We start from the raw sequence: 26,106 nt of genomic DNA on the forward strand, positions 1-26,106 counted from the left end.
GATGGGAATAAATAGTCGATGTATCGACCCGAGACTCTTCATCAGGTCCCTCCATCAGCAGATTTCCTCCTTTTACATCATCGCGAATTTCGTTCAGTTCACTCTGTGATGCCGGATTGATTTCACTTGCCTGAGCGAAATAGATGTTGGCATCTTCCATGAGGGCAGTCAGCTTCAGTGTACTCACTGTTTGCATGGCATCCTCGACAGAGTGTCTAGTGTTTGAAAAGTTTGTCCCAGACATCTTCACTGACCTAACAGAATGGAATAAACTTCATTCTGAATATTTGCAGATGTGGAGGTAAGTCAATCTGAAGCAGGGACTCAGCCCGAAAAATCGACTGTTTACTCTTTACCTTTGAAGCCTTCTGGCCTGCTGAGTTCTTCCAGCATTCCGTGAGTGTTGATTTGGATTTCCAGCATCTGCAGATTTTCTAGTGTTTCGAGCTGAGGTAGTTGGCAAGTAGCCTGTCGTCCGTTTCAAGTGGGAATTATGACAAGAGAACAAGGCGAGGATGGTAAGGACCCAAGAGCTGGAGAATCCGAGACTAGAATCGAAACACAATATCGGTCTGAAAGGAATAACATGTTCTAAGCTAGACGCTAGACCAGAACCCAAAGTCAAGCTGACGTTTCAACACCGAAGCTCAGTTCAGCTGCTCTTTAAATATTAAAATCCTGGCGCCAAAACATGGACGCCAATTAGCGGAGCAGACATGAATATTTAAAAGGACAGCGACAGTTCGCCATATTTTGGAGAATCGGAGCGGCTGAACCTCGGAAGCTGGCGTGGTTGGCTGCGCATCGTAACAGGGCCCCATCCCCTTTGACCGAATCCTGACGGCCCTGGCCACTGGGAGAGATGATGATATTTGACAAGGACGAGCGCCCGATCCACGTTGTCCCCTCCAGGAACCCAGCGGCGTCACTCGGCTCCGAATCTCAGTCAGTCCACGAGGAACTGTCCAACATGCCGAACAGTCCGTGAGTCCCGAGTTCATTTTACCATGAAGACCTGTTCCCCAGCAACAAACATGGGCGACAGCGGGACTGATGGTGGTGGGGCAAACGGGTTGGTATTTATAGGTTTGAGTTTGGAAATGTGGAAGGTGGGATCGATCCCTGGAGCTACAAGGTGTAAGCGGAAGAGTTTACTTTCATGAGAACCTTGAAACATCCAATGAACCTGGGTGCCTATTACTTAGACTCCACCCAGAGGGGCAAATCCTGAGAAGACGCCGAGACCAGGCTGCAAATCTGGTCCCCGTCTTCCCTTGCCATTTGCGCTTATTACGGCCTTCCGGGTGGGGGGAAAAAAAGCATCTCGCCCAAGTCCATTTTCCTGACGAGAGCTTCAACCACAGTAATCCCAAACTTCAAGAAACCCCCACAGTAACCCCTTCAAGGTCGGCGGAGGCGCGGCAGTGAAGGAGAGAGTGCGGGGATTGGCTGAGCAGGAGCGGTTGATTTAAAAGCCGGTCGTGAGCAGCCAGCAACACAGACCTTCAAGGTCGGCGGAGGTGCGGCAGGTGAAACTAATTACTCAAATTATCAGCTAATATAAGCAAGGTTTGCTCTGGGGAGCGGCCTGTCGAGGCAAGGGCCTTGTGAGAAAAGTGAGTCTTTGGCTCGAGAGTCTTCGGCGAGGAGGCTGAGGGAGAAGACTACGCCACAGTTGGAGAGAGGGTGAGAAGTGGTGAAGAAATGACCGCTAGGCTGATTCAGTGTGCTGCGTGCATGATGTGGGAGGTCAGGGACACTGATGGTATCTCTGGCTCCTACAACTGCGGAAAATGTGTCCAGATTCAGCTTCTGAAGGACCGTGTTGCAGCACTGGAGAGGCAACTGGATGACCTCAGCTTCATCCGGGAAAACGAGAGATTTCTAGACAGGACCTACAGCGAGGTCGTTACATCGAGGATAGCGGAAGAGAGAAGAGGAGCGACGATGAGGAAGGAAAGGATGTTTGAAGTACAGGAGACCCCGGGGGATGTACCTCTCGTAAACAGGTTCACCCTCTTGGAAGCTGTCGGGACAGAAGACACTGCCAGCCTGAGAGGCGGTCAGGTCAGCCAGTCAACAACTGGCGCTGAAGCAAAGCCGAGGAGAGACGTCAGGCAGAGCCGTGGTAGTAGGGGACTCCATAGTGAGAGGTGCAGAAAGGGGTTTCTGAGGCAACAGGCGAGATTTAAGGATGGTGTGTTGCCTCCCTGGTGCCGGGATCCAGGATGTCATGGACCGATTGCAGGACATCCTCAAGAGTGAAGGTGAACATCCGGAAGTGGTGGTGCATGTCGGCACAACTGACGTGGGGAAGAAGAGGAAAGACATTCTACAGCGCGACTTCAGAGAACTCGGGAGAAGGCTGAAAAGCAGGACTTCCAGAGTGCTTATCTCCGGTTTGCTTCCAGTTCCTCGTGCTGGACAGGGCAGGAACAGGGAGATAATGGATCTGAATGTGTGGCTGAGGAACTGGTGCAGGAAGCAAGGATTTACATTCTTGGACCACTGGGGTATGTTTCGGGGTAAGGATGAATTGTTTAAAAGGGACGGGTTGCACCTTAATAAGCGGGGCACCAGCGTTCTGGCAGGTAGGTTTGCCTCTGAAACACGGGTGTGTTTAAACTAAGTAGTGGGGCGGGGGGCGGGGCGGGAGGGGACGAACTGGAAATATAAGGATGGAGATAAAGGGAAAGTCAGAATAAGAAAAGTTAAGAACGACAGCAGAATCAACAGAGCAGAAAGCTCAAGAAGGGATCATACAGTATGGCCAAGCGAAACAGGAATTGATATGGGAGGTGAGGGGAGTATTGAATTAAAAGTATTGTATATGAATGCACGGAGTATAAGAAATAAAGTGGATAAGCTTGAGGCACAGTTGGAAATTGGTCAGTATGATGTTGTGGGAATAACAGAGACATGGCTTCAAGTGGACAGGGCCTGGGAAATGAATATTCAAGGTATACGTCCTATCGAAGGGACAGACTGATGGGCAGAGGGGGTGGGGTGACTCTGTTGGTGAGGAATGATATTCAGTCCCTTGCGAGGGGGAACATAGAATCAGCAGACGTAGAGTCAGTATGGATGGAGCTGAGAAATTCTAAGGGTAGAAAGATCATAATTGGAGTTATCTACAGGCCCCCAAACAGTAGTCTGGATATAGGATGTAAGTTGAATCAAGAGTTAAAACTGGCATGTCGCAAAAGTAATGCTACAGCTTTTATGGGGGATTTCAACATGCAGGTAGACTGGAGGAACCAGGTTGGTACTGGACCCCAAGAAAGGGAATTTGTGGAGCCCCTCCGAAATGGATTCTTGGAACAGCTTGTACTGGAGCCTTTGAGAGAGAACGCAATTCTAGACTTAATGTTGAACAATGAACCGGATTTGATCAGGGTCCTCGAGGTAAAGCAGCCATTAGGAGGTAGTGACCATAATATGATAAGCTTTAATCTACAATTTGAGAAGGAGAAGGGAAAATCGGAAGTGTCAGTATTACAGTTGAACAAAGGGAACTATGGAGCTATGAGGGAGGAGCTTGCCAAAGTTCAATGGAACAATACCCTAGCAGGGATGACAGTGGAACAACGATGGCAGGTTTTTCTGGGAATAATGCAGAAAGTGCATGATCAGTTCATTCCAAAGAGGAAGAAAGATCCTAAGGGGAGTAAGGGGAGGCCGTGGCTGACAAGGGAAGTAATGGACAGTATAAAAATAAAGGAGAAGTATAACTTAGCGAAGATAAGTGGGAAGCTGGAGGATTTGGAAACTTTTAAAGAGCAACAGAAGGTAACTAAAAAGGCAATACGCGGAGAAAAAAAATGAGGTACGAAGGTAACCTAGCCAAGAATATAAAGGAGGATAGTAAAAGCTTCTTTAGGTATGCGAAAGGGAACAAAAAATAGTTAAGACCAAAACTGGGCACTTAAATACAGAAACGGGTGAATTTATTATGGGGAACAAGGAAACGGCAGACGAGTTGAACAGGTACTTTGGATAACAAGGGAAGACACAAACAATCTCCCAGATATTGCAGTTGCCAAAGGACCTCGGGTAATGGATGAACTGAAGGAAATTTATATTAGGCAGGAAATGGTGCTGGATAGACTGTTGGGTCTGAAGGCTGGTAAGTCCCCGGGACCTGATGGTCTGCATCCCAGGGTACTTAAGGAGGTGACTTTAGAAATCGTGGACGCATTGGTAATCATTTTCTAATGTTCAATAGATTGAGGATCAGTTCCTGTGGATTGGAGGGTGGCTAATGTTGTCCCTCTCTTTAAGAAAGGAGGGCGAGAGAAAACAGGGAATTATAGACCGGTTAGCCTGATGTCAGTGGTGGGAAAGATGCTGGAGTCAATTATAAAAATGAAATTACGACACTTTTGGATGCAGGAACAGGATCGGTCCCAGTCAGCATAGATTTCCGAAGGGGAAATCGTGCTTGACTCATCTTCTGGAATTTTTTGAGGATGTAACTATGAAAATGGATAAGGGAGGGCCAGTGGATATAGTGTATTTGGACATTCAGAAAACCTTTGATAAAGTCCAACATAGGAGATTAGTGGGCAAAATTAGGACCCATGGTATTGGGGGCAGAGTCCTGACATGGAATGAAAATTGGCTGGCTGACAAGAGACAAAGAGTAGCGATTAACGGGTCGCTTTCGGAATGGCAGGCGGTGACCAGTGGGGCACCGCAGGGTTCAGTGCTAGGACCGCAGCTGTTTACAATGTACATTAATGATTTGGATGGAAGGATTAAAAGTAACATTAGCAAATTTGCAGATGACACAAAGCTGAGTGGCAGTGTGAAATGTGAGGAGAATGTAATGAGAATGCAGGGTGACTTCGACAGGCTGGGTGAGTGGGCGGATACATAGCAAATGCAGTTTAATGTGGATAAATATGAGGTTATCCACTTTGGTGGTAAGAACAGGAAGGCAGATTATTATTTAAATGGAGTCAAGTTAGGAAAAAGGGAAGTACAACGAGATCTGAGTGTTTCTGTACATCAGTCACTGAAAAGAAGCACGCAGGTACAGCAGGCAGTGAAGAAAGCTAACCGCATGCTGGACGTCATAACAAGGGGAATTGAGTATAGGAGCAAAAAGGTCCTTCTGCAGCTGTACAGGGTCCCGGTAAGACCACAGCTGGAATATCGTGCGCACTTTTGGTCTCTAAATTTGAGGAAGGACATTCTTGCTATTGAGGGATCACAGTGTAGCTTCACAAGGTTAATTCCCGGGATGGCGGGATTGTCATATGTTGAAAGATTGGAGCGACTGGTCTTGTATACACTGGAGTTTAGAAGGCTGAGAGGGGATCTTATTGAAACATATAAGATTATGAAGGGATTGGACACGCTGGAGGCAGGAAGCATGTTCCCGCTGATGGGTGAGTTCAGAACCAGAGGCCACAGTTTAAGAATTAGGGGTAGGCCATTTAGAACGGAGTTGAGGAAAATCTTTTTCACCCAGAGAGTAGTGGATATGCGGAATGCTTTGCCCCAGAAGGCAGTGGAGGCTAAGTCTCTGGATATTTTCAAGAAAGAGATGGACAGAGCTCTTAAAGATAGCGGAATCAAAGGTTATGGGGATAAGCTGGAACTGGATACTGATTGTGGATGATCAGCCATGATGACAGTGAATGGCGGTGCTGGCTGGAGGGGCCGAATGGCCCAGTCCTGCATCTATTTTCTATTGCCTATTGAATACTGATGTGAAATGTGATTTGGTCACTTATTCCGGCTCCAGGCATACTTTCACTCCTCCACCACTGAGTTGGCTACTTCCCTGCTTTCTCTACAGTGCCCCTTATGATTTTAATGTATAGACAAGATGTTCCCTCCAGATAGGGAGGCCGGACATTCCGGCTTTTGAACACTCTGTCCTCCGTCCTGCGCCACCTCGAGCCGGACGTTAATTTGTCCTCCTTTTTTTTTTTGGGTCTGACAAAGAAACTTACATAATTACCTCAGATATACTTGAAACAGTGGGAAGTGAGAGAGAAAACACCCGTTAATATATTTTTATTGTGTGGAGTTTCCGTTGTCACTACTACTCATGCGCAGAGTACGAGTGACGTCAGCACGTCCGAAAGGCACGTCAAGCTGTTCAGAAAATCCGAGGTCTCTTTTACAAACCTGAAGAAGGCGAGTGCTTACATCTCCCGATTCCATGCAGCAATGCTCACACAGAACGGGTTTCTTCAATGATGACCTCAGCTTGGAGGAACGAGAAAAACCTTCTGCAAGTGGACTCAGTCAAAGCAGAGCTCCAAATGTGTAACAACTTCTCAGAAGAGTGTCCAGCCATGTACAAAAAAAAACTCCTGGCCAACAGAAAACTCCTGGAAATGGCAAGTAAAGGGCAGAAATAAATATATATACATAGACATCCGTATCTGGCAGTCCATGGTAGGCCTAAGTAGGCTACTTCCTTTAGTTTGTGAAGTAAGTTAATTTGGTTAGCATATCTGCTTCAGCAGGAGTAAAATGATGATTCATTTCTCTCAATTCTTTATTGATACTGTATGAATACTTGTATGTCATATGCAGAATGATGAATCATTGAATAGGAAAAAGGGCTCTGGCAGAAAATCACTGATTAATGATGAAACAGATAGGTTTTTTCTGGATTTATATAGGCAAAAGAAGGATCATGTTAGATTTTTTTATTTAATAAAATAAGTGATCATCCATTTGCACTTGTTGTTTTTGCAATACGGTTTAAATTTTATTTAAAAAAAGTTGAAACGCACTGTGTAAATAAGGTAACCTATGACCATATATGCAATGTCCTCCTTTTTGGAAATTTAGAAATGGCCACCCTCTCTCCAGGCTTATTTAGCAAAATCAGTCCCTGTCCCTTACCATCTTTCGGCACTGCAGATTATCCTTTTAATTTGCATATTGCTGCACATCCATCAAGGGCATTGTCTAATTTCCACTTTCTAAACATTCCTTATCATTCCTTTTCCTTCTTGACTGCATTTACAACATTCCCGATCATGCAATGTTCTTAGATCTGGATTCTAATCTTTCCCCCTCATATAAACCATTTGGATTTTGAACCACTCAGCTTTAAATAACTCTCACAGGTCAGGTGTGAGTTACAGCCGCTCCCAGTCTCTGCTCTCCCCAGCTCCTACCTACCATGCTTCTCATAAGCTTGCAACACGCACAAAATACTGGGAAAACTCGGCATCTATGGAAAATAGTAAACTGTCAACATTTCGGGCAGAGCCCCTTTCCAGAGACTGGGAAAAAGAAATGAGAGGTCAGGATAAGAAGGTGGTGGAAGGTGAGCAGGACGTACAAGGTGGGAGGTGATCATTAGCTTGCCCCTAGTTCAGCAAATTCCTCCAAGATTGTGCCCTTCTCTGAGGATGACTGTTATCAAAATGGTCTCCCACTGAAACTCATCAATTGCAAGGGTCATGCCCAGTGCAAGAACTGTTCAGTGTCCCTAATGCATCTGCCTTTACCACCATCCCTAGCAGTAAACTCCACACAGTTTCTGTGTTTAAAAGTTATCCTCAGACATTCAACCCCCCGCCCCCCCCAACATGTTTCTCCAATCACCTTAAAATTGGGCCTCCTTGTTTTAGGGACTTTCCCTTTTGGAAACATTCTCTGGGTATCCACTTACCTGATGCCTCCTGTCATTTTGTCTACCTCCAACAAGTCCCCCCTCATCCTGCTTCCTGCCGAAGAGAAAAGCCCTATCTTACTCCACCTGTCCTCCCAAGATACTTTCTATGAAGTTCAATGTTGAAAGTAAATTTATTGTCAAAGTACAAATTTATGCGGGCATGCACAGTAAGTACAAAGATACACAGAGGAATCAATGAAAAACTGCACACATCAAAGACTGGCCAACCCACCAATGTAGAAAAGACAACAAAGAGAAGGAATTGTGTAAATAAACGAAAAGCAAAGCAAAACGGATGATAAATATGCTGTAACTATCAAGAACATGAGCTGTGGATTCCCTGAGAGCGAGTTCATTGTTGTGCTGAGTGACATTATCCCCTCTGCTTCCAAAGCCTGATCGTTGAGGTTTAATAGCTATTCCTGAACCTGGTGCTGTGGGACCTGAGGCTCCTGTAACTCCTTCTTGATGGCAGCATGGAGAAGAGAGCATCGCCTGGATGATGGGGTCCTTGAATGTGGATGCAGCTTTCCTGTGACAGTGCTCCTTGCAGATGTGTTCAGTGATGAGGAGGGCTTTACCTGTGATGGACTGGCTGCATCCACAGCATTTCAATTGTTATTGCATTCAAGGGCGTTGGTGTTTCTAAACCAGACCAGTCAGGCTATTCTCCACTAAATATCTAGAGAACATTATCAAAGTTTTAGATCACACGCTAAATCTGCTGAAACTGACATAGTATAGGCTGTAAATGCTGGTAAATATTTCCAGGATGCCAACAAATTCCACTCCTCGGAGCCTCTACACTAAGAAAATCTGAGTAAATGTTGGGGAAATTACAGCCACACACTACTCTTTCCAACTTTACAGAACCTGCCTACGTTTCTGTTCTTCTTTCTGCCAGCAGCATTTCAAAAACCTTTGAGAGATGTCCAGTGGGATTGAGGGGATAGATAGTGTTCATGAATTGTAGTCCAATATCACGTTTGTACAGTTCCCTGTCCTTGAAGTGTTTAACGGTGGAGTACAGTGCTGGGTGTGTACAGGACCATGTGCTCATTGCACAGTGCTGTGAGTTTTATTGTTCTGTGTCCTGATAGTGAAGCTCTAGATATTGTAAAGTTCACTGTCCCTGTAGTCAAATGTTGATTATTCTTGTGCAGTCACATGTGCAGGATATGCTTACACCAGAGATAGACCATTCCGTTCCCTTACAGTACGGGTCTGATGTTGTTAAGATCTCTGTTCTTACAGTACGGTGCCAGCAGATTAAACATCACATTTAAGTGCATGTGGTCTGTGTCCCCCAATGGGGACCCAACAGCACCTTCTCTTTAGTATCAACACGCTGGAGAATATCAGCATACCACCTTTCTCGTCACGCGTTCCTCCTTGTACACTGAGTGAACACCAATGTTCATTTACTACCTCACATGCTGACTCTGCCTCCGGGTGTAAACTCCCACCTTTGTCCTTGAGTGGCCCTGTCCTCACCCCACAACACTGTTCTTTCTGTGTATGCATAAGATGCCTTGGGATTCCCATCTGACCGGCTGGGCTGTACATGACTCTCACATGTCAGACATCAGCTAACATCAGCTCCATCCAGTAACAACCAGTAACATCAGCTCCCAGACTACTCTCTATGACACCTGCCCAATTCTTCCACAAACTTACATTCATCCACCTTCAGGTTCAGTCTCATCCTTATTCAATAACCAGCTGAAACTCTTCAGAATTATAAATCTTTCCCAGTGGAATTCCAGACATCTCGCTAGGCTCATTGACCAATGTCAAGTATGTCCCCCTACCTGGTGGATCATCTACATACTCTCTCCGGAAACGTTCCTGAGCACAACGAACAAATAATGCTCATCTAAGTATCAGGCAGTAAGGAAGTCTCAGTCATTCTGGGGAGACTATTTACCAACTACAGCTACTCTGTTGTTTTCACATCAACCCATAACCTGCTGACATATCTGTCCCTCTCTCTTACTGTCTATCGGGAGGCCCGCACTATAATCCCATCACAGTGATTGCATCTTTCTTATTCCTCAGTTCTACCTGCATTGTCTGACTGGATGAGCCTCCGGGATAACCTCAACCTTGTGACATTGTGCCTGATCAGCAACATAGCTCCCCACCCTCATTTACCTCCCTCTGCACTGTCTGAATCACATGAATCCTGGAATGTTTCGATACCAGTCCTGCTCTTCTCTCGACCAGATCTCTGTAATGGATGAATCACGGTGACATGTACTAATCCAGGCTCTCAGTACATCTGCTTTCACTGTTGTACATTGTTAGGGTTTCTCGACCTCATCTCTACCTTCCGCTCATTGCAACTTACTGACCTGTAGCTCTGGATCCCAACACCCCCTCGATATGCACATGATAAAAATCATCATCGTGTCTCCTGCAAGCTTCCCTGTGAGAATATTACATCCCCTTCACTGTAACCCATCCTCCTGACACCAGTCCCACTTATCCTGGAAGAGGGACCAATGATCTTATTTCCTGATGCTCTCCCTCCTGCACCAGATAATTAACCACATATTTAAGTGTACCAACTTAGTATATCTTATATCGCAAGCATGTGGCATCTGAAGGAATCCTGTAATCACCACGCAAGAGTTCCTATTTCCTAACTTTCTGCCCAACTCCCTTAATTCTCTTTGCAAAACATTGTCTCTCTGTTATTAGTTCTAATAAGAATCACAACCTCCGACTGCTCACCCTGCCCTTTCAGAATGGTCCGAACTGTCTCAGAGACATCCTTGGTCATGGTCTGATGAGGATAACGCACCACCCTGCAGTCTCACTCATTTCCACAGATACTCCTGTCTGTGTCCCCCGCTAAAATGTTTGCTACATCTGATTCATACCTTTCCATCCCATGTATTTAGGTGCTTTCTCATCGCCTGTTTGTAATGAACATTATTTTAAAAATCATTTATTGTATTCTTCTTTAATTCAGCTCAGGCAATTTACTGATGCATTCGCAAACAAAGGAGACTGCACACGTGTTTAAACCAGGCAATTTGTTAGAACTCATAGTATTTTAATACAGAACAAAAAAAAACTAATGTCTACAGTAGTAGCTGTACATAATTCAAAATAATACTTATCATCCACTAAACCAGCCGATCTCAGTGACAGAGTGGAACCACAGATCCGGCAATGCCACACAGACTGTTCTATCTATCTATCTATCTATCTATCTATCTATCTATCTATCTATCTATCTATCTATCTATCTATCTATCTATCTATCTGTCTATCTCCCTCTTCCTCACCCTCTTCCTCTCCCTCTCTCTGTCTTTCTCTCTCTCTCTCTCTCTCTCTCTCTCCCTACCTCGCTCACGAAGTCTTAGTCGCTTCAATCTCTCTCTCTCTCTCTCATTCTATTTCCTCTGCCTCTACTAAACTCCCATTCCATCGCGCTCACTCTCACGACGTCTTCCTCGCAACCTCTCCCTCACGGTCACTCTAGCGTCGTCTCCGTGGTGCTCTCTCCCTCACGGTCACTCTAGCGTCGTCTCCGTGGCGCCCTCTCCCTCACGGTCACTCTAGCGTCGTCTCCGTGGCGCCCTCTCCCTCACGTGCTGTCGTGCGCGCCCTTTCCTCGCGATGTCTCATTCACTCTCTCCTTCGCACAAAACAGGAAAAGAGTAAGCAGTTAACAGGACTCTGGTGAAGGATCTTGACGCGAAGCGCTGACAGTTTATTCTTTTCCATAAATGCTGCTTGGCCTGCTGAGTTCCTCCAGCTTTCTGTGTGAAGAAAAGAGTAGACAGTCGACGTTTCGTGGCGAGACCCTTCATCAGGATCTGATTTTGTGTGTGTTGTTGTGTATTTCGTGCGAATGCAGATTCTCTCGTATTTGTTTTGTTACTCTGTTCATCACATTGTTTCCATTTACCGACAAGTGAGGGGATAGAATAGGGAGCATGAAGGCAGCTGACTTGTCATATTTTACAACATTTATTTCTAATGTTTAATGAGTTTCAAAATCCGATTCAATGGGTATTTCACCACATTCTTCATTTCCTCTCGGAATTTGCTCTGAGTCAGGGCGTAAATACACGTGTTGGTGCAGGAACTGAGAACCTGCAGCATTTCCGCTGTCTGTCCCGTGATGTAACGGGGATCCGTAGCAAGATAAAAGAAAACCTTTGAAATCCGTTGATAGATGGAAAATACCACCCTTGTTCCCCACAACAGTATGAAACTACCGGTTATACTGAAGAGCAAAACAATGGATTTGCGTCGGTTCTCCATCTCCCGGTCCTTGTCATTCTCTTCACTCTTTTGTCCCCGGAGCCCCCTGCGGGATCGACTGGCCGCTAGAATCCGCCTGACAGTCAGAATATTGAACAGTAAAATCAGAAAGAATGAGACACAAGGGTTTAAAATTAGGTGAAACATCTCAATTGCCGCCCATGAGGGAGAGTTTGTGAAGCTCGGTGTAAGAACACAACCCCTGGGAACACCATCAATTATTTGTCCAGGTCCGTATGCAAAGCCCCAGGGGACAGTCTCCAAACCGGCCAGCACACTCACTGTCCCGATAACCACAGCCGCCGTTCTCTCGGTGCAATATTTTGTTTTCAGTTTCTCACAGCAAATCGCCACAAATCGATCGAAGGTGAAAGCGACAGTCAGCCAGACTGAGATCACAGTGCTCGCATTCATCAACCATAGAATGACTCTGCACACAGGAGTGAAGAACAGGATCGATCGGGGAAGATAAATCGGAGCAGTCCAGCTCAGCAGCGGATGCGAGATAACGACCAGGAGATCGGCCGCTGCCATTCCGACCAGGTAGCGAGTGACACATTTGGAGAGACCGCACTTTCCCCGGGACAGGATCACAATCGCCACCACGTTCGCTGGAAGAGAGACGGGAACAGCAAGTTGAGAAAATACTGAGCAGAAGCCAATGCGGCAGTCTGAGGGGATCCTGTAATATTTCCACTTTATTGTTGTATTTAACGGTGGGAAGATTGAGAGAGAGCATAGAGCTGGCGGAGAGAGAGAAGGAGTTCATACTGTAAAATAATATCAATATTGTCTGAATATAGATTCCTTACTGATGAACGAAATGTGAAGAGACAGCGGAAAGATAAAACTGGGTAACTACCTCCTCAGGGTCAATACTGGATGGAACATTTTCTGCCGGCCCTTTCCGCGTCTAATCCTGATGAAATGAATAAACCCGGACGCTGATGGCGGGATTCTTCCGTTAAACCATCAACAACTTCCATGGCGATCCTGGTCAGGGACAGAACAGCCGAAGGACGGAACGAAAACAGGAAATGCTGGAAACACTCACCCAGGCGAAACAGAATATGTGGGAAACAGTTAAAGTATCTCTCCGCAGGATTGTTCTGAGAGAGACCCCGGACACGAGTGTTAACTGGTTTCTCTTCCCATAAAAGCTGCTTGGGGCTCAGTGTTTCCAGCATTCCCAGAGTTTGTTTCCTGTTCCAGCATTTACCACCTCACTGACTTTACAACAGAACACTGACTGATTCGAACAGGTACTGCGCAGACTGACACAACCTCACAGACAGACATGACGTCTCCCACTGAACCCATCACAGGGAAGCAGGGGAGAGGAATTCAACGTCCAGCAGCGAACTCGGTGCCGGAGTCAGATGTCTGTAACGGTGTCAGGTGTAGATATAATAGAATACATTTCACAGTATTGATAACTATGAAGCAAGCGTCGGTTGTGTTAATTGACAGCATCGACTTCACTGTGTTGTCCATCATCTGCTTTCTCTTCAGTCATATCGCAGACATTTACTAAAAATCCATTGGATTGATGGATGCTCCGAAGTGGACAATCACTCACATTCAAATGCAGACGATCAATTGGCATAAGCTCGGCCGGCTGTATAAACACAATATTTGCAAATGCATCTCATTATGAAACACAAACCGCTGGAAGAACGCTGCCTGACCCGCTCAGTCTCACAGAAAGTGGCTGATTGGCTGATTTCCTGCAGCGGTTTGCTTTCAGATAGAAATCCCAGCATCTGTAGTCCCGGTGTTTCCACTCCATTCCTGAAATGCGGAATACCGGGACAGGAATGTGAGAGTTTAAACCAGCGGCAGAATCAATCACGTCATTGGGATTAAACTTCAACATCCACCCACGGCAGCTGACACTGCGGCTTACCGGGAATTCCAAAGGCAGAAATAAATGGATAGTAAACGCCTTGTATTCGCCAGATGACTGGATACACCATTCCAGTGAGCAGCTGTGATCTCTGTTGCTCCTGTACTCCCAGCTCCGGCAGACAACTGATCCATTCCACGCGGCCCTGATTTATACAGAGGATCTGTCTCCGGAGACGCGGGTATACACCTCACCAACTTTCTCAGTTACAGACCTTTGAACAAACACTTTAATTCAATACCATTGTCTCTATTGTAAATATCGCGGCGATTGGAGACAAATACATCAAAGTTCTTTGGCATTTCCTCAGCAGCGTCTCCGGTGGAAATCGGCCGGTAGATTTACTTTCAAAGACTGAGCTTTGTCACGAAGCAGCTACACTTACAGATTTCATCTTTTTGTTGGCTAATTATTCATCTCTGAACGGAGACCAGCGACAATGACCGACCCCTACCTCTGTCCCTGCAGTTTCCCATTTTGAACTGTCCTTCAGTCCTTCAGCTTCTTCCTGGTGACACACACACTCACACACACACACACACTCACACAGAGTGAGAGAGAGAGAGAGAGAGAGAGAGAGAGAGAGAGAGAGAGAGAGAATTGCACAAATGTATTCCTATCTTATAGTGACTGTCCTATTGTACATACTGTTTATTGTAAGTCACTATAAATTGCACATTGCAAATTGAGACAGAGAAAAAACACAGATTTTTACTTCTCATGTATATAAAGCCTGTACGTAATGAAGTCAATACAATTTGAAATACACAAACACAGATTCGAACAAAGATACAATAGAGAGACGGAGATCAGGATGGAAACGGTAAAATGAGCACGTTGCTAATGTACAAAGACGAGAAAATCTGAAGATGTTGGCAATCCAGGGCAAAACAAGAAACTCTGCTGAGTTCCTCCAGCATTTTGTGTGTCACGTTGCTGATGTAACAATCTTTAATGGGTATCTTAAACCAGTCAAAGGTCAAAAGAAATTGAGAATTAATATTTCAGTCTGCAAAGGAATGGGCAAACTGGTTGAATAATAAAGAAATATACTCGAAACAGGGTGATGAATGATGCAGGATGGCTGGAAGTGAACGAGAGAAAGACAATCGTGAGATAACACGGTAGATGACAGAGAGAGAAAGAGGGAGCGAGAGAGAGAGAGAGAGAGCGAGAGAGAGAGAGAGAGAGAGAGAGAGAGAGAGAGAGAGAGAGAGAGAGAGAGAGAGAGAGAGAGAGAGAGAGAGAGAGAGAGAGAAGGAGAGAGGCCGATAGGCAAACTGACAAATGGATAAGTCAAGCAGGCAGAGAGACAGCCAGAAACAGATGTATAGATTGCAGGATTGTGGTGTTACTCCTGTATCTCCGAGTCTCTGTTACAATGTGAGAGAGTGGGGTTCATTCTGTACCTGTCAATCTATGATACAGTGTTAGAGTGTGGAGTTCATTCTGTACCTGTCAGTCTATCATACAGTATGAGTGTGGGGTTAATTTTATACCTCTCAGTCTATGATGCAGTGTGAGAGAGGATTCAGCTGTGGCTGGATGGGAGACGCCAGAGAGTAGTGGTGGATAACTGTGCGTCAGATTGGAGAACGGTGTGTAGCGGTCTGCCTCATGGATCTGTACTGGGTCCAGTGTTGTTTGTCATATATATTAATGATCTGGATGATGGGGTGGTAAATTGGATTAGTAAATATGCAGATGATACTACGATAGCTGGCGTTGAGGATAATGAAGTAGGTTTTCAAAGCTTGCATAAAAATTTAGGCCAATTAGAAGAGTGGGCTGAAAGATGGCAGATGGAGTTTAATGCTGGAAAGTGTGAGGTGCTACATTTTGGTAGGACTAATCAAAATAGGGCATACATGGTAAATGGTAGGGCATGGAAGAATGCTGTAGAACAGAGGGATCTAGGAATAATGGTGCATAGTTCCCTGAAGGTGGAATCTCATGTGGATAGGATGGCGAAGAAAGCTTTTGGTATGCTGGCCTTTATAAATCAGTGCATTGAGTATAGGAGTAGGGATGTAATGTTGAAATTGTGTAGGGCATTGGTAAGGCCAAATTTTGAGTATTGTGTACAGGTCTGGTCACCGAATTATAGGAAAGGTGTCAATAAAATTCAGAGAGCACAGGGGCGGTTTACTAAAATATTGCCTGGGTTTCATCTCCTAAGTTACAGAGAAAGGTTGAACAAGTTGGGTCTTTATTCTTTGCAGCGTAGTAGGTTGAGAGGGGACTTGATAGAGGTGTTTAAAGTTATGAAGGGGATTGATAGAGTTGACGTGGATAGGCATTTTCCATTGAGAGTGGTGGAGATTCAAACAAGAGGACATGAGTTGAGAGTTAAAGGGCGAACGTTTCGGGGTAACATGAGGGGGAACTTCTTTACTCAGACCGTTGTGGCTGTGTGTAACGAACTTCCAGCAGGTGGTTGAGGCCGGTTCGATGTTGTCGGTTAAAGTTAAATTGGGTAGACATATGGACAGGAAAGGAATGGAGGGTCATGGACCGAGTGCAGGTCGGTAGGGCTAGGTGAGAGTAGGAGTTCGGCACGGACTAGAAAGGCCGACAAGGCCTGTTTCCGTGCTGGAATTGTTATATGGTTATATGAAGAGTGTGGGGTTCACTCTGTACCTGTCAGTCTATGATGCAGTGTGATACGGCACAGGACCGAAAGAAGCTGCAGAGGGCCGTAAAACTAGTCGACTCCATCTTGGGCACTAGCCTACAAAGTACCCAGGACATCTTTAGGGAGCGGTGTCTCAGAAAAGCAACGTCCATTATTAAGGACTCCCAGCACCCAAGGCATGCCCCTTTCTCACTGTTACCATCGGGTAGGAGGTACAGAAGCCTGAAGTCACACATCAGTGATTGACGGACAGCTTCTTACCCTCTGCCATTCGGTTCCTAAATGGACATGAAATCTTTGGACAATACCTCCCACGTTTATAATATACGGTATTTCTGATTTTGCACGTTTTTATATCATTGAATATACTTATACGGTAATTGATCTATATTTTTATTTAGAATTATTATTATTTGTTTATATTCCTTATTATTATTACTTTCTTTCTTTCTGTTCTAAATAATCTATTGCATTTCATTTCACAGCTTGTCACACCAGACAGTCAGCCATTCTTGTCTGGCGCGTAGTGTTAGGATTGGTCTCCTTTCGGATTAACCTGGTCGCGGTATGAACGTTCCTGACTCGACCCTTGCTTTTTTTTTCACGAGACCCAGTGGCTAGCTGAGCGCTCAACCCGGCACGGATAGAATTGCATTGAACTGCTGCTAGTAAGTTAATAAATTTCAGATCACATGCTGGTGAAAATAACCCTGATTCTCATTCTGATTCTGAGAGAGTGGGGTTCATTCTGTGCCCGTCAGTTTATGCTACAGTGCGAGAGTAGGGTTCATTCTGTACCTGTTAGTCTCCGATACAGTGCGAGAGTGGGGTTCATTCTGTACCTGTCAGTCTCCGATACAGTGCGAGAGTGGGGTTCATTCTGTACCTGTCAGTCTCCGATACAGTGCGAGAGTGGGGTTCATTCTGTACCTGTCAGTCTCCGATACAGTGCGAGAGTGGGGTTCATTCTGTACCTGTCAGTCTCCGATACAGTGTGAGAATGGGGTTCATTCTGTACCTGTCAGTCTCCGATACAGTGCGAGAGTGGGGTTCATTCTGTACCTGTCAGTCTCCGATACAGTGCGAGAGTGGGGTTCATTCTGTACCTGTCAGTCTCCGATACAGTGTGAGAATGGGGTTCATTCTGTACCTGTTAGTCTCCGATACAGTGTGAGAGTGGCGTTCATTCTGTACCTGTTAGTCTCCGATACAGTGTGAGAGTGGGGTTCATTCTGTACCTGTCAGTCTCCGATACATTGTGAGAGTGTGGAGTTCATTCTGTACCTGTTAGTCTCCGATACAGTGCGAGATTGGGGTTCATTCTGTACCTGTTAGTCTCCGATACAGTGTGAGAGTGGGGTTCATTCTGTACCTGTTAGTCTCCGATACAGTGTGAGAGTGGGGTTCATTCTGTACCTGTCAGTCTCCGATACAGTGTGAGAGTGGGGTTCATTCTGTACCTGTCAGTCTCCGATACAGTGTGAGAGTGGGGTTCATTCTGTACCTGTCAGTCTCCGATACAGTGTGAGAGTGGGGTTCACTCTGCACCTGTCAGTCTATACTTCTGTGTGAGAATGTTGAGTTCATTGTGTATCTGTCAAATCACTCTGTAAGAATTGTTTTCTGATGCCAGTCTGAAATCTCCCTTTATTCCGTCTCCACGTTTCCTTGTTGATGGATTAATTTTGAAGTAGCACTTGGCATCCTACTTACATCTACCCTTAATGATTCTGAACACTTCTATCATATTTCCTCTCATTATATGTCAACTGAGGCCAAATAGATTTAATTCTGTTAATCATTTCTGCATAGCTCACACCCTGCAGTCCTGCAATGAGAATAGTCGCCCTTCTCTGATCTCTTACCAGTGCCTTCACATCCCTTACAAAATATAGAGATCAGAATTGTACACAGCTCTCAAGGCGTGGCCTCACAAGTGCATGAAACAGCTTAAGGAGATGTCTCAAGCTCTGAACTCCTCTGAGCGCATTACATAGCCCAAAATTATATTCGCCTTCCTAATTGCTTCAGTGCATTGCCTAGATGTTGATAGTAATGTCTTCCAGGAGACTCAAATCCTTCTCATACAATGCACTTTCTTACACAAGACCCCAATTGTATATTTATATCTAATACTTCCACTTCCTATATGTAATATTTTACATTTTCTTACATTAAATTTCACCTGTCATTTATCTGCCCGCATCAGGATTTTGTTTAGATCCACCGGTATTCTGCTGCCTGAATGTTATCAGCCCATCTCTCTAATTTTATGTCGTCTTCAGACTAAGCTAGTTTATTAGTTCTGTGCTTATCCAAATCATTAATGTAAATAAAGACAGCAGCAGCCCCAAAAATGATTCTTGTGGACCCTCACTTTTAACATCTTCCGAGTGTGAAAATGATCCTTTCACCATTAATCTTTCCTTTCTGTTTTTGAGGCAATTCTGCACACATTCACACCCCATACCCTGAATGCTTACCTCCTGTAATTTGAATATTAACCTCTTCTGGGGTACCTTCTCAAAATCCTTCTGAAGTCCAGGTAAATGATATCTCATCTTTGTTGTTATCATAAATTTTAGTTTCTCCGTCATAGACCTGCAACATATCGGTAAAAAAATGATTTACCCTTTCTGAACCCATGTTGCCTTTCTGATAACAGAAGACCATATAACTTTAAGATATAGGAGCAGAACTAGGCCAGTCGGCCCATCGAGACTTGTCCAACATTCAGTTATGACTTATCCTTTCTTTCTCCTGCTCAAACCCTTCTCCAGGCCTTTTCCCCATCAGCTTTGATGCCATGTCCAATTGCAACATACCTCAAGGAGATCTTCTGATTTTCTTGTGAGAATGATGCAATGGTCTTTTGGAGGTCACCTGATGTAATTTTCACGCCGATGTGAGGTCACATGATGACATGTTCACCACGGGTATAAAAGGGAAGACACCTGATGATGCAGTTAGTTTTCCAGTTAGGACGTCAATGAGATACTCCGCTCCGCTGCTCATTTGCATTATGACGCAGTTTTGATTTTTAAACGGGGTTTTATGTTTTAGTGTAAGGTACAGCAGTCTGAGCCGGCAATTTGACTAATCGCTGCCAGATTTGTTAATGTATCTTTTCAGTAACATTGGAGAGTGAAGACGGGACCCTGAAGGAGACGTTCGACTGGTTTGGAAAGGATGGACCATTATTGAATTTGTTCAATAAAGAGTGATCTGCATGAGATAGCCTCTGCTAAAAAGGCTGTGCGGGATCTATTCTACGGAGGAGGATGTTCAGTGCCTTTAAAACCGTTTTATTTCCGTCGTCGTGAATCCTGTGGACGAGACAGGATCCGACTGGGAGTGGCAGTTACGTCGTGTCTTCGAGGAATTCGTTACTTCATGAAAGTCTCTCCTAATTGACTATATAAATCTCTTGGACTTCAAAATTTACCATTCGAGGAACTGTGTTTGAATTTATTGCTTTAAGAACTGGTTTCGCATTTATCGCTTTAAGAATTAGTACTGAGCAGCGGTTCACTGAAAGGCCGCATAGCCATTTACTTCCGGTTAGGGTTTTCGGTGTTTTTCATTGTTTATCAGGGTTTAATAAATGCTTGTTTGTTGATAAATTCTGACCCGATATATTCAGTGTTGCCGATCACGTGACATTAATTGGGGACTCGTACGGATATGTTCCGATTTTGAGTTTAAGTGCTTGTTTAATTGTCAAACCTGATTTGGAAAAGGGAATATACCTGATTCTTTTGTTTGATTGGGGTGTGAGTGGTATTCAGCAGCAATAGATGTTGACTAGTTTATGGAAACACCAAACCCGGAAGTTTTAGTGAATGCCAGAAAACCTGAGGTGTCAGAGATTGCTACAAGGTTAAACCTTAAAGGTACTACAAAGGGTACAACTAAGCTCATAATTCAGAGAAAAATCACTGAGTATTACGTAAGTTTGTGGGAGTTTGATGAGGAGGTGTTAGGGAGGTTTCTAATGAGTCACTGGAAATGCAGCTGCATCTTGAACAGATAAAGTTTGAGAAATTTAAAGCGGAAATGGCTGAAAGAGAGGCAATTAAAATAAGAGAATTTCGATAAAGAGGAGCTGAAAAGCTGAGGAAACTTGAGCTAGAGATGGAAAAATTAAAGTTTAACTTCTTCACTTAAATTTTCCTGATTATGAATCTCAGCAAATGGTCCAGCTATTTCAGTAGCTGTCATTTTGCCCTCATTAATCAATACTGAAATAACTATAGGCATCCGTTAGTCTCATGAGACCATGGATTTGCGCCTTGGAAGGTTTCCAGGGTGTAGGCCTGGTCAAGGTTGTATGGAAAACCGGCAGTTGCCCATGCTGCAAGTCTCCCCTCTCCACGCCAGCGATGATGTCCAAGGGAAGGGCATTAGGACCCATACAGCTTGGCACCGGTGTCGTCGCAGAGCAATGTACGGTTAACTGTCTTGCTCAAGGACACAACACGCTGCCTCACCTCAGCCAAGGCTCGGAGTAGCGACCTTCAAATCACTAGACGAACACCTTAAACACATGGCCACGCGGCAACACTGCAATTTTATGATTCTTACAAATCACCATATTTCCTTAATCATACCCGAAACATCTCCAAGTTTAATATCGCTTTCAAATTATCTCCATGTAACCTCCAGTAAATCACCGCCTTCCTCACCACGGCCTGCGCCCTTTTATTGTTAATAGTGTCACTCGGAGACTGATGCATCATCACATAAAAACTTAAATTTCTCCCAATTTGCTTCACCAAATAGTCAAACTCTTACAAGTGTCTTACTGTCCCCGCTGTAAATCCAAACTCAAGCTCATAAAGACAGGAAGGCTGACTGACGTTCACATTAACTAATCACCTTGTGAGTTCTCATTTGACCGACAGGTACTTCAGCCACTGACAGAAGGGTTCAGAGGTGAGTCTGAGCTATGATAGGCTGGTAGAAATCTGCCCCATGTTCAGCCGCTCCTCTTCCGCTCCATCGCCATGATTGATTTCAGCAAGTTGCTGCTGTCGGTTGTCGCCGGTCTCGGCCAAGGACAGGTGTGATTCTCCTTCGACGCCTCAGTGAGTCTGTTTCGGCGATGCCTGTATGTGGCTGATACCCGAACCCAGTATCCAAATTCAGAATTATAAAACTAAAGTCTTTAAATGTATGCATCACGGTTTATTATTTCGAGGTACTTATTTGTTACAGGCTATTAAATCACGGAGCATCCACATAAACAGTGGGCTTTCGCGATGGACCCGCATCTCAATCTCACCCGTTTTTCAGGACCAGAGATTGTCTTCCCTGGACCTACGCAGCCGAAAGAGCCTGAGGGTTACAATTGTGAGGGCTCGTCCGGGATTGATTTCGTTGGGTTCTGTGCGATGCTGCATTGAACCAGTGGGATGTGTGTTTAAGATTGTGCTAAACTATTGTCCGGTAAAGTGATCACGATGCGAGGATATGGACGCTGCCGCGTTTGAGCGGTGATTTGAATCCACAGTGGTACTAGTAACGAATGCGTGCGGGTTTAATGGGATAGATATTCGTATTCCTGATGAATTTTTAATTTGACATTACAGTAGTGTTAAAGCTGTAGGGAAAGTTACGTTTGTGGGGCGGAGATTTGATAAAATGGCGGGCACAGACTTTGTTCTAGTTCAGATGAGCGCTGACACAACGGCAGTGAAGCTGCCTGGTACTATTGGCGCCCAGGTGGAGTGGGGCGTGCACTGTCCATACTTTCCGGGAAAAGATGAGTCTAGGAGAGCGGGCCAAATCGCAAGTCGAGTCTTGCGTAACCGGGTGCGGAAACATCAAAGACTGGGTTCCCTCGTTTGTGCATAGCGAGTGGAATGCGTGGTCTCAGTGAGGAGTGGGTTGGTAGTGTTATCCTATTGAATCAGTGGAAAAACTCTCAGCTGTGGTGGCCCCGCCTTTTCTCAGGAACGAAGCCCATCCCTAAAGGGGAAGAGGAGTAAGGGACTTGGGCGGAGCAGACCTCCCAGTAGTTAGAATCGTGGCAGTGCTCTGAAGACATAAAACCACAGCGATTGGTTGAAAGTTTTAGCAGGACGTGGTGAGAGCCGAGAAGGCACAAAACCCACTTGCCAGTTCTGCGGCCCGTCTTCAAGCACTGGGAAAGGTGTTTGGTGCGACGAGAAGCCTAATGAAGCTTATGACAGGGTTTCGAACATTTGCCAGGACAAGGGGGCGAAGCTGTCTGCCTATATTTTTCGGCTGGAGTGGCAGCTAAGTTGCTTGCGGCACAGAAGGCCGATTCAGACGACTGAGGTGGATCAATTAAGAATGGACCAAATAGCGAAAGGCGCCCAGGCCCTGAACCTGATTGCTTGTGGTCTCTGACTGTCTCGTACGACGCGCCCCCCTCCGTCATTTTTTGAGCTTATCAGAGAAGTAAGGGAGGCTGAGAATGCGGGAGGGCTCCGCCAGCAGGGTACTGGTCCCATGCGTTGAAATGACCACGGATTGTCTCTCCAGGGAAGTCGTAGATGAGACTGGCAGAGTTGAGAAGTGAGATGTCCCAGTTGTTATCAGTGGGTGTGGGCCACACGAATGATGGAGCTGATAGGGAGGCGGATCCCCTAAGAGGACGGACTATGCAGAGGGCTGCTAACAGCCGGTGTCGCGCGAGAAGGGCAGCGGCCTGTATTTTTTGTTATAAATGTGGTGGAGGGACACTTCAAGCTGGAGTTTGAACGACAGGAAACCCATCGGAGAATGAACCCCCTGTCCATAAGCAGAAGGAGACGTTGGTAAAACGCCAAAAGAGACCCAGTGAGGTATGTCCTGGCCAATCGTGGGAAGTACATTCCCAGCAATATGTCAAAGAATACTCCAGGGGATGTCCTGTATCACGATCAGGACGCTGGTTTGCAACGTGTTTCGTTTGTTAGCCGGCGTCTGTCGCCCCCTGAGAAAAAAAACTACCCCATGCACAAGTTGGAGTTACTGGCGTTGAAATGGGCCGTTGTGGATAAGTTGAGTGGCTACATCTACGGGACCAGGTTTGATGTGACAACGGACAACAATCCCTTAACTTCTATCCTGACCTTGGCGAAATTGGATGTCATAAGGCATCGGTGGTTACCAGCGTTTTCTGCTGTGATTTCAGCCTGAGGTACCGGCCGGGAGGTAGGAACATTGATGCCGATGCTTTGTCGCGACGTTCGTATGAAGAGCTGGACAGGGACGAGGAGTGGGAACGTTCCTGTCCCGGGAGTGAAAGCCATGTGCCAGATATCCATCACGGTGAAGACAGGGGAAAGTCAAGGGCAGGATCGAGCGGTAGATCAATTAGGAGCTTCTGATGACTCCATTCCACAAGTTTACTGCAACCTAATTGCTCTGAAGACAAACCAGCTACCGGGATTGAGTCCTGGGGAAGTGTCAGTTGTTCAGTCAGATGACCTGGGCTTCGGCGCCTTTTGGTCAGCGGTCGAAGAGTGAGACACGGGCCAAGCTGAGAAGGCGAAACAAGCTATGATGCCTCCATTACTGAGAGAATGGCCCAGATTGGTGTTGAGGAACCGCATCCTGTATCGGGTAACGTCACTTCCGGACAGGTTTCGGCGTTCTCAGTTGGTTCTGCCTGAGAAGTATTGGAGGATTGCGTTGAAGTCAGTTGTTGATGATTCTGGACATTTGGAGGCGGAAAAGATCTATGGATTACTCAGAGATCGGTTCTACTAGCCCCGAATGAAGCCTGTGTTCCAGGAATACTGCAAGTCGTTCATTGGATACATACGGAGGAAGACGCTGTCTACGAGGACCACTCCGTTGTCTCACTTGCAGAGTGTCGGACCCCTTGAACTGGTATGTATGGATTTGCTATCAATTGACGCAGATGCCAGCAACAAAGCGAATGTTTAGTCATGACGTATCACTAACGCAGATATGCGTAAGCTTTCCCGACCATGGATCACAGGACGTTCACGGTGACCAAAGTGTTAGTGGGGGGAAGAAGCATTTCATATATTATGGCTTCCCCAGGCGGATACATAATGATCAGAGTCGGGACTTCGAGAGGAGGCTGACACATGAGTTACTCGGCAAGCACGGAGTCAAGAATCAGAGGACGACGCCTTATTGTCCGCAGCGTGATCCCCAGCCCGACAGGTCTAATCGGACCTTCCCAGACGTGCTCTGAACCTTGCAAATCAGCAAGAAGGACAAGTGAACCGAATATATTGGACATCTGGTCCACAGCTACAACTGTACACGAAAAGAAGCTACCGGGTACTCGCCATATTATCTCATGTTTGGGCAAGAGGCGATGTGTCCATTGACCCTTGTGTTGGGACCGGGGAAGAAGACCTACCACCGAACAGGTGGAGTCAACATAATCAGCATCTGGTTCATATTTATAATTCTACACCAAATGAAGCTACAGGGTATTTGCTATATTATCTGATGTTTGGGTGTGAGACAAGCTTGCCGATTGACTTTTGTTTGGGGACCGACAAGGACAACCTACTACTGAAGACTTATCTGAAGTATGTGTCTGCTAGGAGGAGGGAGCTGAAAGAGGTTTACGAATTAGCTGAAGTCGCAGCTGCCAAGCAGAATCAAGGAAATAAGAGGAGGTATGATGAAAAGTTTCGTTTCTCCCAACTCATGCCAAGACATCGAGTCTTCATAAGGAATTTTGGGTTACCTAGGGAGCAAACCTACCAGATTCCCGGAGAAACGAGTGGACTGGAATCGTTCTGTCAAGATTCTCCATTGGAACCACCCTCTGCCTCTGGGACAAGAAGTGCGGGTTGACTGGAAACCGACTTTGAGCATACTCCTAGTAGCAGGACTCAGCGGCGACGCGGGGCGACAGAAGAACCAACAGCGGGGGCGATTAGACCGGCCCCTCCCCCGAATAGGATACGGACTCTGAGGATGAGGAAATGGGGGTTTGATGAAGGGAGCCAGGGCTTTACTCTTTGGAGAGAAGAAGGATGAGAGGAGACATGATAGATGTGTACAAGATAATAAGAGGAATAGACAGAGTGGATATCCAGCGCCTCTTCCCCAGGGCACCACTGCTCAATGCAAGAGGAAATGGCTTTAAGGTAAGGGGTGAGAAGTTCAAGGAGGATATTAGAGGAAGGTTTTTTACTCAGAGAGTGGTTGGTGCGTGGAATGCACTGCCTGAGTCAGTGGTGGAGGCAGATACACTAGTGAAGTTTAAGAAACTACTAGACAGGTATATGGGGGAATTTAAGGTGGGGGCTTTTATGGGAGGCAGGGTTTGAGGGTCGGCACGACATGTGGGCCGAACGGCCTGTACTGTGTTGTACTATTCTGTGTTCTATGTTCTATGTTCTATGATGTATGCTGCCTTTTGCTAACTCCCCACTGACTGTTCTCACGGTATCAGATGAAAGCAGGGACAGGGGGTGGGGGGAGGGTGGATTCTATCTGTGTATAGATTGTGATTCAGCTGGCCCTGCAAGGGATGAAGCGGGGATGAACCAAGGAACAGTGGGGTCCGACTTGCAGGAGGGCACGAGTGATAGTCTACAATGCCTCGCCATGTAGAGCAAAAGTATACTAAGGAATGTTTGAACCTGAAGAAGTAGATAAGGAGCGAGGGAGGTCTCAAAGAATTAG

At 45.7% G+C, this 26,106-nt stretch overlaps 1 long non-coding RNA gene and 1 pseudogene across 1 annotated transcript in view; one reads left to right on the forward strand and one right to left on the reverse strand.

Moving 5' to 3' along the window:
- The window catches only part of LOC140185247 (uncharacterized), a 32,514-nt gene extending 12,473 nt beyond the window's left edge, over positions 1-20,041 (forward strand). Inside the window, exons 2-3 of the long non-coding RNA XR_011882540.1 lie at positions 16,959-17,141; positions 19,584-20,041. This is a non-coding gene — a long non-coding RNA (uncharacterized lncRNA). The remainder of the gene's footprint in view (positions 1-16,958; positions 17,142-19,583) is intronic.
- The window catches only part of LOC140185006 (uncharacterized), a 686,808-nt pseudogene that overhangs the window by 44,941 nt on the left and 615,761 nt on the right, over positions 1-26,106 (reverse strand).

This window comes from Mobula birostris, chromosome 20 (assembly GCF_030028105.1).
Source record: "Mobula birostris isolate sMobBir1 chromosome 20, sMobBir1.hap1, whole genome shotgun sequence".
Lineage (NCBI taxonomy): Eukaryota > Metazoa > Chordata > Chondrichthyes > Myliobatiformes > Myliobatidae > Mobula > Mobula birostris.